This window comes from Procambarus clarkii, chromosome 80 (genome assembly GCF_040958095.1).
Source record: "Procambarus clarkii isolate CNS0578487 chromosome 80, FALCON_Pclarkii_2.0, whole genome shotgun sequence".
NCBI classification, from domain to species: Eukaryota; Metazoa; Arthropoda; class Malacostraca; order Decapoda; family Cambaridae; genus Procambarus; species Procambarus clarkii.
In genome coordinates, this window is record NC_091229.1 from 22728463 (window position 1) to 22736613 (window position 8151).

An 8151-nucleotide genomic window follows, 5' to 3' on the forward strand; every position below is an offset into this window, starting at 1 on the left:
CACAGGGTTGTGGCAATGTTTACAGCATAAGGCAAGGTATAGAGGAATCCTGGAATGCCATGTAATGTGTAGTCCTTGAATGTGCTTTAGGCAACCAAATTGAATAACAACATTTCTGGTGTTCGGCTGATTTTGTACTGATTTTGACATGCTGATGTCTGGAAGGGAGAGGGGGTGTGGGGGGTTATTGTCTGAGGTGGAGGACCAGAGGAGGGGGTCAGTGGAAGGATGGTGGCTGGAGGGATGCCATTGTTCTAATGGTTATGAAAACAATTATTGATGGCAGGAATTCAGTGGGTGTGTACTTCACCCGCACCATCACCATACTGTGCCCTGCTACAACCCCCCCCCCCCCCCACTCCACCCATGCTGTGCGGGGCGTATTACACATTATGGGATAACCGACTGTCTGTCCATTCCTGTCTGCTCGTTATGCTGCCCTTCCTTTTGAAAATTGTCTGCTTTATCGACAATTTATCGACAATTTATCGACAATTATCGACAATTAACGTGTGGTCTTGAAGGACCACACGTTAGCCTCTTATCACGCCCTCTTACCACTCTCAGGGAGCCGGCTCTTCTATACAATAGTTACCACTCAGTCCCCAAGGTGAAAGAGTGTCCGGGCATATGACTTGTTACGTGTACTTATTTGCGATTCGTTTGGGCTGTCACGTGTGGTGATTAGTGTCGGGTAAGGCTAGGCCAGGTCAGGTTAGGCCAGGTCAGACTAGGCTAGGTAAGGCTAGGCCAGGTCAGGCCAGGCCAGGCTAGGCAGGGTGAGAGAAGTAAAGAGGCAGGTACTTACGTTTCCGAGAAAGTAGCGGCGGTAGTATATTGTTGATTTAGATTCGACGACATCCTGAAGCTAGTAGGTGGCGGCCTCATCGCTCTCGAACTTCTTGTTGTTGTAGGGGATACGAGGCACATCCAATATCCCCCTTACATTGATCACATCGCACACTAATATTTTTACTATTTCGGACACCAGATTTGTCTGTTTCGTATATGTATAATTGTTCAATATTAAAACCACAATAGAATGCTCTAAGTACTTTCGTATATTAATACAGCTTCAGAAGGAATGGTTCGCTCTGAAGATGTATTAATATAAGAAAGTACTAAAGGTAATTCCTGTTTCAATTCTTCCTCCGTGGTCTGACACTCTTATTATATATTGTATATACTGAATTATATATACTATGCTTATATAATATATACTGAAATATTGTTACATTTAACGTATGAAACAAAGTATATATCTGTATTTTTAATAAAATATAAAACATTAATATTTATCAACGTATCTCTGTGAATTACATAATTTATCAGTATTGTACAGCCTGTGATCTCCACCTGGCTGGCCACTGATACCTAAGTACCTTTCATGTGTCCGGACACCGGCGATAGGATTGTATTATTTAACTTTAAAGAGAGAGATATTTCTTGAAATGTTGTCACATTAACGCCTACATCTTCCTTCCTTCTGACATAGATATTAAGGTTAATTAGCATATATGGAAATAAATTACACAATTTATAGGCTGGTGTGAAGGGCTTCACACTCTTAGAGCAAGCCATCAAGAAACTGTACAGTATCAAATGCATATATCTTCGCTTTCACTTCAGTTATATTTATGACAAGTATTTAAAGTGTAGCTTATATTTCTGCCTTTCTGTTGACATAGGAAACTTTCGTTTATTACATTGTCTAGATAAAATTAGCATTGATCTTCAAAAGGTTGCAGTTGTAACTTCCATTATAAACAACATTATTATTGCAAACAGTAGGAGTTTCAAAGTCTCATTTGTATGGATACCTTCTCATATAGGTGTTGTCCAGCATGATGACACAAACAAGGCAGCTAAAACTGAATGTGATAAGCCTGAAGTTGAGTGGGATATGGGCATTCCAATCTCTTCTTTCAAAGCCGCAATATTTTAGGAAATTAGGGAAGACAGAAGAGCAGTCACTGACACACAAAAGCCAGAAAGCAAGAGTATAAAGAGCTATGACATGTTTATGTGCCTCTGTAACCTTTTCCACTACCGCCCACAAGATGATATATGGGGTGCATAATTAATGAACTAAACTAAGTAAACATGTTTAGAATCGAGAATTATATGAACGGACAGCATAAAACTTCCACTAGTGTCACAATGACAGTGTGACATTGTAATTGCCAGAATTAGGCTAGGATATCGATATGTATCGCAGGTGGCTGCAGGTAATGAATAGCCCCCAATGGTGAATATTCCAATTGTAAACTATGTGAACAAGAGCTGGGACATACTCACCAACACTATATCTGTGATTGCCCTGTTATAAGTGACTTCAGACCAAATGGTATAAGGTACTTTGAACTCTGTAATTACTTCATACACTTAGGAATATTGGAAGATATTCTTATGCTGTACCCGGATTTTGCTAACGGAGCCTAATAGATCAGCCTTATATTTTATGTTCTCACCTGATTGTTACCTTGAGGTAGGCCCGTAAGTGGTAGTCCTCTTGAACCATTAACAGTATCAATAGATGATACTGGAGATCTGGAGAAAGGAGTTCCCTGTTGGGTTATTTGTGGACCTACGTAAAGCTTTTGATACTGTCAACCACCAAAACCTTCTTCTTAAATTACATCATTATGGAGTCAGAGGACACTCCCTACAATACCTCAAATCCTACCTTACTGACAGGCTCCAATATGTTTCTGTGAATAATACAATTTCTCCCACCCTACCCATCAACATTGGTGTTCCTCAGGGCAGCATACTTGGCCCTCTCCTCTTTCTCATCTACATTAATGACCTTCCAAATGCCTCCCAACACCTCAAACCAATTCTATTTGCTGACGACACAACCTTCATTTACTCCAGTCCTGACCCCCTTGCTCTAAATGCCACAGTAAATACTGAGCTAAATAAAGTCCATCTTTGGCTAACTGCCAACAAACTCACCCTTAACATTGACAAAACTTTCTATATTCTGTTTGGCAATAAATCCTCTAGTCAAATAAATCTCAAAATAAACAATACCCAAATTTGTAACAAATTAGATGGCAAATTCCTTGGCATTCTCATTGACCACAAGCTAAATTTCCAGGGACACATTCTAAATATATCAAAAAAAGTTTCAAAAACTGTGGGCATTCTTTCTAAGATCAGATATTATGTACCACGCCCTGCCCTGGTGACTCTCTATTACTCCCTTATCTATCCATATCTCAACTATGGTATTTGTGCTTGGGGCTCTACTACCCAAAATCACTTACGTCCTCTAATTACTCAACACAAAGCTGCTATTAGGACAATATCCAACTCTGGCCCCAGACATCACTCGGTACCCCTACTCAAATCTCTGAATATGTTAGACATTAAGTCACTGCACATTCTCTCATGTGTATTATACATATATAAAACGCTAAACTATAATGCCAATACTGATCTCAAAAGCTTCATAGAAGGTTGTAACAGAACCCATGAGCACCACACCAGAAATAAATACAGTTTTGATATTCCTAGAGTACGACTTAATCAAACCAGAAATGCTCTACAAATCAAGGGGCCCAGAATGTGGAATGACCTTCCCAACCATGTTAAAGACTGTACCTCTCTCAACCAGTATAAGTTAAAAACGAAGCTATACCTAATAAATTCCCTGTAACCTACCTTACCCTTCTATTGTCAACCCATGTCTGTTATTTATTTTTTTTTTTTAATCAACACTGTTTGTCAACCTATTGTATTTGTGCTGCTTTTTCAGTCATGTTCCCCCCTTTTTTTATCTTTATTTGTATTTGTTCTCAACACTTTTTATTCTTTATGCTCAATTAGTATTAAGTTCTAGATATTAATGTTTTTCTTGCCCGAAACGCGTTGCGTAATAGTGGCTTTAGGCATTGTATGTACTAGCTCTATCTATATATCAATCCATTAATGTAACATCACTTGTATGTATGTACCTTACCTGAATAAACATATTTATTTATTTATATCTGTGGAGGTGCGACTGGACCCTGCGTGACGGGAGATGTATCCCTTGTTTCTTGTGATTGATTGATGAGGATTAAGCCACCCAAAAGGTAGCACGGGCATGAATAGCCCGTAAGTGGTGTTCTTGTTAGTCACAGTTGATTTATTGATTTGTTAGTCACAGCTAGAGATTCGAGGTGAGTTGAAGGGGGGGGAGTGGGGAGGGGGAGCGGATGCTGTGTTTACCAACATCGGCGAGGGTTGCAGCCTTAAACCATGACTTAAACCACTATTCTACAGTGCCTCCTGTTAAAGGTTAGCACTTGGGGCAAATCTTAGTGCTTCTCAGTAAATTATAATAAGAGCTCCATACATTATCACATATAATAATGAGGCATTTGCTTTAAAACAGTAAATACAATAGAATATGCTCTGAACATTTTAGAGAATGGGTTGTAGAAGCGTCAACAGAAAACGCAGTGGCATTGGATTATTTAGGGTACACTACTGTAAACAGGATGAATATAGGGTTCACAACAAGTCACATGATGTTTATGAGGTCCACTACCACTCAAAAGGCTACGTATGAGGTCTATTTCCACCTGGTGGATGGGCATTTGGTCCACTACCCTGTGGATGGGTATGGGGTTCATTCCCATACCCATTCTGTGGGCGGCAGTGGACCCCATACTCATCCAACAGTTTCTAGTGGACCCCATTAACATCCTGTACTCCAGGCGCTCGAGGAGTTCCTTGGAGAGACGGAGAAAGGAAGAGCGAGGAAGGTGACGGGGAAGTTTTGTTTTAATGACGAAAGGAGCGCCGAGGACCCATCCGGCGTCGCGTGGTGATCGTCGAGGACGTCACTTGTGCAGAATAATATTCTGAACAATGTCATCCTGGACGTTAGTAGTTATTATAGTTTAGTTTAGTTCAGTTATTATGCACCCACATACCCCATCTTGTGGGCGCTAGTGGAAAGGGTTACAGAGGCACATAATCGACTCAGGGTCTGAACCCCACAATTCATTTAGCTAAGCAAGTTATCATCTTGATGAGTTAGTTATAAAATTCAATGCACATCGTCACATCAACAATGGGTTCGAGATCTACCATAAGTACCGTTTCTAAATTAGGCAACTGACATATGTGGAGAGTTAGTGTCACAATTGATATGTTTGTCCTGCACACCGCCCCCCATCCAGTGGGCAGCGGTGGATAGGTTACAATCACTTAGTTACTACCTACAGTTAGCAAACTGGGGACATTTGACTAAGATTTCTGGTAGCAGATCATTTTGAATGAAATATTAACACATCTATGGAACATTTGTTATAGAATTGTCACTAAATTCACGTATCTTTTCGCACTCCATCACATAGTGACGGAGGGTGTGCGAATAATTTTGTTGACACAGTTTACATTTGGTCAGGTCTACATCAACAGATAATGAGAATTCCCAGAGATACTTGTAACAGTCTAAGCCGAGCAGTAGTAACATCTAGAAGTTTGCTGATTGTATTGGATGATCTATAGATGTGTGGCTCCTCTTGCATGATAGTATGATGATAGATGGAATTACTGGTGTCGATTTCACTTTGCCTCAAAGCTACAAGATTGTGTTGAAGTTCTTGGTGTACTGCTGCTCTCAGATTGTCAAGATTGCTTGGATTGTCAACCTTATTGACACAGCAGTCCAAGGTTAGACTCAATTTCTCCTTTAAAGGCAGATTCTTTGACTAACTCATCAGCTCTATCATGCATTCAGAGGCCAACATGAGATGGAGTCTGATACTATCAGTAATAATTTTGTTGCGTTTGTGTTTTAGTTATTATAAAGTATAAATGTTCATACTTCAATAAGTTAAAATCATTTAATTTGTCATTAATCGGCAATATCTTAAGTTAGTTAAAAGCAAATATTTAACATAATCCAGTGTTGTGTCAGAAACTTTGGGTTGTTGGGTTTCTTAGTCTGTTATTGTATATATTGTATATTGTAGTTGTCGAGCGGCCATTAACAGTTCTTGACTAACAGACGATTACTACTTCACTGCCGATTCTATTGCAAATGTTGCTCTGTTGTACCTGTTGTTCTATTGCAACATTTACAATGTAATGTTGTATTTGGTTTGTGAATTAGATTTTGACATTAAAAACTTCAAACATTTAAGCTGGGGATCATTAATGGTTCAGTAGAGACGCGTTCGTAATTTGGGGAAGTGAAGGAGTGGTTGTTGGCCATTGTTAATTGACACTACAGACTCGCAAAATGTTAACCAATGGGGGCTCACCCCCCATTTTAGCGTAAATGTCAACCAATTAGCGGCCGGGTTTGGTGGGCTGCCGGGTATAAAAGTGACGATGAGACAAAATGCACTTCAGTGTGTTTTACATCACTTTTGGTATACAGTTCCAGCTTCGTCTCTTGAAGCTGAGCTGTATGTGGGGGATCCCCTCCCCCCCCCCCACATTGCTGCCTCCCCCTCCCTTTCCCTCCCCCACCCACTTGCTGCGTCCCCCTCCCTTTCCCTCCCCCACCCACTTGCTGCGTCCTCCTCCCTTCCCCCCCACCCACTTGCTGCGTCCTCCTCCCTTCCCCCCCCCCCCCCACCCACTTGCTGCGTCACCCTCCCTCCCTACTTGTTGCCTCCCCCTCCCTCCCTTCCTTCACCCCATCTTGTTGCGTTCCTATGTTGCGTCCCCCCCCCCCTTTTTTTCCCCCCTTGCGTCCCTCTCCCTTTTTCTAGTTCCCCGTGCTGGAATTAGTGAAGTGTATGGGAGGGGGACTAACATTATTTCACATTTTCCTTGACGAATCGAGGGTTGGCTTAAGTGGGCATAATGCTGCGTGTGACACTATAGCAGCCACAAACTGGCCCGTGATACCCCTCTACCCCCTAATTGTATCGTGCGAGAGGCTAGCCACTACTGTCTGGCTTCAACCTTTAACAATTCGGTTAAATATATTACAAATATGTTCAATGGGGATACTAGTTTTTAAAACGTTAAAACTACAAATTAAACTAGATTTAAAACAAGTTTTAATAACATGACTATTTACTTTCTACAGTAAATCTGCCGTCCCAAATATTAACTTCGTCTCGTCCTCAGGTCCGGCCAACTACAGCCAGTCGAGAGAAGACAACGTGGACAGTCTACGCTGAACACATACAACGACGGAATAAAGATGCCCATCACCAGGTATTATCGGTCAAAATCGTCGTGACAAGGTAACCGAGCGTAGCGGAACAAGGCGGGGATCTGTACGCTGGTACAATGTGGTTCCAGCTGGCAATCCCAGTCAATATGGGCGAAGAGGCGGTGGCCGCGGAAGAGAATCGGTAATAGCAGGAATCCGTCTGATCCAAGTATCCATGGAGATGAGGAAGGGGAACAGTTAAGCAGAGGAGTTGCAGAATCTTCGGTGAAAGTGATAGCCACGCCTAGACCACTGCCGGAGAGAATGTGAATATAAGTACATCGGAAGTGTGTAGAATAATTAGCCCCATAGTGTTTGGATTAGGAAAACTATTTGTCAAATACAGTTTCTAAAGACATTCCCTTATTTTGTACCCGCAAGATAACGTAAGATTTTAAGGGTTGACAATGTTAATCTTCCTGTTTTTAAGAAACTGTTCACTTGAGTTGGTCTCAGCCGAGTCTGGGTACAAGTGACAGGATGAACAACCCAGCGGGTTGTCTTCCTATTGGAATGTTTTACATGCTACTATGGCGGTGTGTCCACTCACAGGATGAGTGGCGCTGCCCAATACTGTCACTATGGCGGTGTGTCCACTCACAGGATGAGTGGCGCTGCCCAATGAACTCGCCCCTCGGGGCAAAATTTAAAAATTACACGTCACCACTTAGTCTTCTGATCTGAGCTCGCTTTCTGATGACACCTCGCGCTGATATTCGACTCAAACTTTGAATTTACAAACTCTTGGTTAAATCTTGACAAGATCTGACAGTACAAAGTCTCTACTTCCTCGGTAGTGTTAACCTAGTCGTATAAACTTTCGGAAAGGGACTATAAAAACCACCCATTAGCTCCACAAGCTCGCAAACTGACAGATTGCATAGGCCTGCAGAGAAACCAGAGGCTGACCTGCAGAGGCTTGCTTTCCAGCCATACCGTAATTACATTCAACTGGCCTGGTTAAATACTTGCTTGTG